At 32.5% G+C, this 5527-nt stretch overlaps 1 pseudogene; it reads left to right on the plus strand.

Annotated features, from left to right (window-relative positions):
• The first annotated feature begins 230 nt into the window (after positions 1 to 230).
• On the plus strand, positions 231 to 4085 carry LOC113000168 (probable endochitinase; annotated as a pseudogene).
• Positions 4086 to 5527: the final 1442 nt, after the last annotated feature.

The raw sequence follows: 5527 nt of genomic DNA on the forward strand, positions 1-5527 counted from the left end.
GTGCCACTCACTACCAACCAATAACGCACACCCAACCTCGCCCCAAACCAACTCCACCACAACACTCACAGTCCCAGAGAAACCACAGGTCTAGGCAGAAAAGTCGTAGATCTGGTCACCAACATCGTAGATTTGGTCTCTAAAGTTACATATTCGGCCGCTAAAGCTCCATCCGAACCCTACAACTCTCCAGCTCCACCAGTTTGCCATCACCCTCTCCAGTCTTCACCATGGCTAGGTCCTTCCATCACCGCTACCTCTTCGAGCCCTTCTCTCTCGAAGTCCTTTCTCTCAAGAGTCAAGATGAGCCACAAGCCACGACCCATGAGCCACTTCTCTTAGGGATGAGCCCCTGCTCAGACCCTTACTTGCACAAAGCTCGTTCTCGATTCTCGACCATCACTCAAGTTCTTCAATCTCTATTGAAGTTTTTGAAACCCTAGTCGGATTTTTGGTGTGTTTATGAATCTCCCTAACTTGAACGTTATTTTTCATTGTCTTTTAACTCTCTTCTCCTATTTTCAGTTCTAATCAAAATCATTTTTCCTTTTTTTTATCTTCTTGTTTTCCAATACGTGCAGAGACAACACATTCAATCACTATTACAATCTACTAAACAAGGTTCTAATGAAACTTGTTCTAATCTTGTGAATTCTTAGTTTTGAACTCTTAATAGTGTGCGTTAATGCTAGTGTAGCCAATGTTGTGTTCTAACTTTTAGCAAGGATAAGTGACTAAAGGGTGCCCAATTAATAATGGAAATTTGTACACCTTTATCTCTTTCTTATTGTTACACAATTGGTCTCTAGTTATGGAAATAAACTTAAAAGTTGCGATGCTTGGTTAGCATTAACCCAGCCTTGTATGGTTCATCATCTGGTTGGGATAACACTGGCATCAAAGAGTGGAGGAGAAGAGGCTTTTCGTCTAAGAAGCTATTAATTGGTTTACCTTATCATGGATATGCATGGACACTTGTGAACCCTAGAGAAAACAGTGGCGTGGGAGTGCCGACGTCAGGACCTGCCATTACAATGGATGGTTCCATGGCTTATAAGTTCATAAAGAGTTACATTAGAAGCTTTGGAAATGTTGTTTCACATTACAATGCTACTTTTGTGGTGAACCAGTTCACTGTTGCGTCCACCATTGGGTTAATTTTGATGGTGCGGCTGTCATTAGGGCCAAAGTTTCTTATGCAAGGAAAAATGGGCTACTTGGTTACAACGTGTTCCAAATAGGCAATGACAAAAATTGGGAACTTTCAAAGGCAGGTGAGTTACAGAACATTTTGTTGAGGTGGACTGACACTATGATTATTATTATATTTATATAATTATGTTGTTAGTTATGCTTAAAATATTCTTCTTAGTTGTTTCTGAAATAACATATCACATCACTTCCTTTGCAACACAACCCTTCAGCTCAAGAAGTAGATGAAGAAGTTGAAGATCATCATAAGAAGAGGCTGGTGATAATTGTTCTGCTTGCAACTCTGACTTTGGTACTTTTGCTGGGGATAGTATTTTGCTACTACCGCCGAGGTAAGGATGTAATTCCCCTTATCTAAGAGTTAAATAATCGAGTTATGTATCAAAGAATTGTAATATGTATATTTTTTTCCCCTTTAATTTGTGTCCCACCATTTTAACGGGAACAGTAGCCACTGTTACAAAAATATTTTATAAACTAAGGGTGGATTTGGCATAGTGTAAAAGGTAAGATTTGGAAATTCAACTGTTAATGAAATGCTTCAGTCAAATAGAAAATGTGAATTGAAAGTTAGAGCCAATGTTTCTGTGGTGAGATAGTCATGGTATATTCTTTGTATGATTTGGTAGGTATTAAAATGTTCAGATATTTTAATCTGTTGTTAGGCAAAACTCCTCTAGCTGCATCATATCCTTCTGCTACACTATATAACATCCAGAAATTTATATCATAAAACGCTACATTAAATTTAATATGCATGAATTTGAACTGCAGCTTATGAAACTTCTACTAGTCTCTTAACATTTAAGGCTTTCTGACTTTGTGAAAGTAGAAACGAGATGAATTATCAAATCAGATAATTTAGCTTTTCAACTTTAAAAAGATTAGGGTGTTAATCCGCACTTAAGATATTTCAGGTAAACTTTATTAAATGACCTTTATTTATTCACATATTTACATTGTCATACTCTAAGTCACAAAACCCGTATCATTATTAAGTTAACTCGTTAAAGCTCGGTAAATTTTAAAATATTACTACCATTATTTTAAAAAAATCATTAATAAACTATAAATGCACAACAAACCTAACTTCACAAAAAAGAAATTATACATGTCATCGAATTAAATTTTAAATATTAAATAATAATTTCTAACATCTGAACCTTTATCACCATGACAAATTGATAGAATTTATTTGTGTAAATATTCTTGCAACATGGAAAGAAAAGATAAGAAAAGTGAAAAACATGAATGTTGTAAAAAAATGTTATATAAATAAAATAAATCTATTTGTGTTTAGTTCAATTTATCTTTAAAAAAGTATTTATATTTTTTTTAACTTTACGAGATAATTTTTTAAAAAATAAACTAATATTTTCTTAAAATCAACCCCTACCACACGTGAAAAAAATATAACAATTATAAAGCTCACAAAATCTATAGGACCAGAGCAACCCTTTCATCTGCATATGGTTTGGAAATCCAACTATAGTAGGCATTGGTCAAGCTGAGGATATGCCAAACAAATGAATAATGCACCCTCTCTCCCACTTCCCCCAAAAGAGAACCTTTTGTGGGGGATAGATAATTTTAGTACAAGCAGTGCTCAGAGTCTCTATTTGAGAAAAGTAAAGTCATTAGCTACCACATAAAGTCACTAGCCACTTTTCTACTATATGTGTATATTATACCAGCTACCATAGTACCATATATATGACCTTGAAGCAAACACAAGCAGGACCTTTGGAACATAGTAAGTAAAATAGCATTGGTAAGTGTCATAGTTTCTCCTTCTTGTCTCTAATCACTTCCTATTGGCTTTTGCAGTGGGTATGTACCTCCTGAGTATGTGAGAAAAGGCATATAGTCAACGAAATATGTTGTTTATAGTTTTGGAGTTCTTCTCTTGCAAAGGATCTCTAGTTTTCAAGAAGCATAAAAAATAAAAGATAGTTAAAAAATAATGAAATTATAATTTAATTAAAGAAATTTTTCAACAAGGATTTAACTCTTGACCACTTGATAAACTTTAATATCTCACTTGCATGTGCACATAGAGGTTAACAATGAAATCTTGATAAAATGTGGCTTCAATTTCACATTCTTGTGTGATAATTTTAGTTGCTTCACAAATCCAGCGAATTGGAACATGTCGTCTCTAGATTCAGAATTTGGAATTTTTGTAGTATAATATGAAGAGCCTTTTTTTGATTTCTTAGTGTTTGTGTGCCTATGATTCCTATTTAGAAGGAAACTTAAATGTTGTTCTTATGTTTACTATTGAATTCTACAATTAAGAAGGGGCTATTTGGAGAAGAAGAAGAAAATTGTCATTGTGTACATTTTTTCCTTCTGTCCTTAGAAATCATAGATTAGATATTTTGTTCATTGCCATATCACAGACAATAATATGTTATTCTAAATAAAATCATTTGGTTCAAGATTATGTCCTACTTTTTAGAGCAAGCCTTTCAAGGTTGTTTCTTTACACTAACTGTTTAATTACGCTTGTTGATTGTTCAGTTTTGATTGAGTGTTGATTGTTCAGTTTCGAAGGTCAAAGTTCTCTCAATTTGGACCTTCAAGTAACAGAATGTGTTCTTATACCTTTAGTTTTTATTTAAGACTTATTAAAATATTTGTCTTTAATATAGTTGTAGTAGGAAACATCAAATTCATCAGTGAAAATTATCAATCTTAGTTGATCGGGCCACTGAAGGAGACACTATCAAATATGGTCAAGTGGAACTTATGCCTCACAGGTACAAAAGTAACAAAACTAAACTACATGATATTTTTATATTGTATACAAACTACTAATTGCAGGGTTTGACTACTCCAGGGCCGATTCTTTGATGATGGCAAAGGAGTAGATGAATGTCTTGATGAACTAGTGTGCCAAAATGATAAATGTCAACGACTAACAATATGACAATGTCAAGGTAGAGTACTTTTTAGTATCATAGTCTTGCTCTTTTCCTGTACTAATCCCATAATTTGATAGAGAAATAATTTTTGGGCTAGTGACTTATATTGCCTTATTAATCCTGGAGTAAGGAGGTAACGCAATATTTTTTTTTTTTATAATCTACCTGTCATCACTGATTCTAGTGGTAATTTTTGCTTGGTTTGCAGACAAAGATTGTTGCTTTTCTGGTTGTCGTCTAAACATAGTTCATGTCTTCTTGACACTAATTAAAATTTTTAACTTATTAATAATATTTATTTAAATATCTAGTTTTATTAATTATAAAAGAGTAGATAATTGTTGGTTCTTAATACTATGTGCCATATTATGATTCACATTGCAACATTATGGTGTCAATTGATTCATGTAGCTAACCTCATGTAATGTAATGGGAAATGGCTTGGTTGGGGATAAGTGACCGATGATGCAACATCTTATGTGTGCTGGTCATTACAAATTGTTTTTTTATTCTAGTATTACGTACTATTTTAACATATTACTTTTTGTTTGCCTTGACAATTGTTTATGTGGTGCTACAACAATGAGTTGAGTTAAGTCTTTCTATTTTGAACTTTTCTTTAATTGATTAAGATATGCTAGTGAAACTAACATGACATGGTGATCATTCCAGGAAAACATGTTTATCTTTTGAAGAAAACTTAGTTGTTGATAGAAGCTTACAGGGTAATAACAGGGTTTCAAATTAAGACCGCAAGAAACAATATTATATTATATTTTGAGGCAAAACCTTCAATAAGTAGGGTATCATGCATAGGGGAGTTGATTAAATTAAAAGATGAAAAGTGGAATATTCACATTGCCTCAAATACAATGCAAGGGAATTATAATTGGTTATTGATTGAAATGTAATGTAATGTATGCATAGTTTTAAATATTGCATTGTTGGGATTGAATTGAGTGGTAGAAAGGCTATCATGTTTTTATTGGTGGGGTGAGGGTAAAGGTGGAATAACATAAATATATATTGTATAAATATTTACTGTAAACATTATAATTACTTAATAATTTATTGGTAATTATTTGAGCATAAATATATATTTATTTATTACAATTTGTCTATGTTTGATATTTTGAAACTACAGGTTGGGTCTGCTATAAAATAAAATAAACATTAAAAAAAAAACAAGATTAGTTTAGAAAATCATCTTAGAATGTATATACTTTCTAAGATGGTTTCTAAACTAACCGATGTAAAAATTGATATTCTAAGACGGTTTAAAAACTGTCGTGAAAAGTGTTTACTTTTCACGACGGTAAATTCAAATATGGTTAAAAATTATCGTGAAAAATATTTAAAAAATTGACTTTGAAAGGCTTTTTTGTAGT

Source organism: Glycine max, chromosome 18 (assembly GCF_000004515.6).
Source record: "Glycine max cultivar Williams 82 chromosome 18, Glycine_max_v4.0, whole genome shotgun sequence".
Taxonomy (NCBI): Eukaryota; Viridiplantae; Streptophyta; class Magnoliopsida; order Fabales; family Fabaceae; genus Glycine; species Glycine max.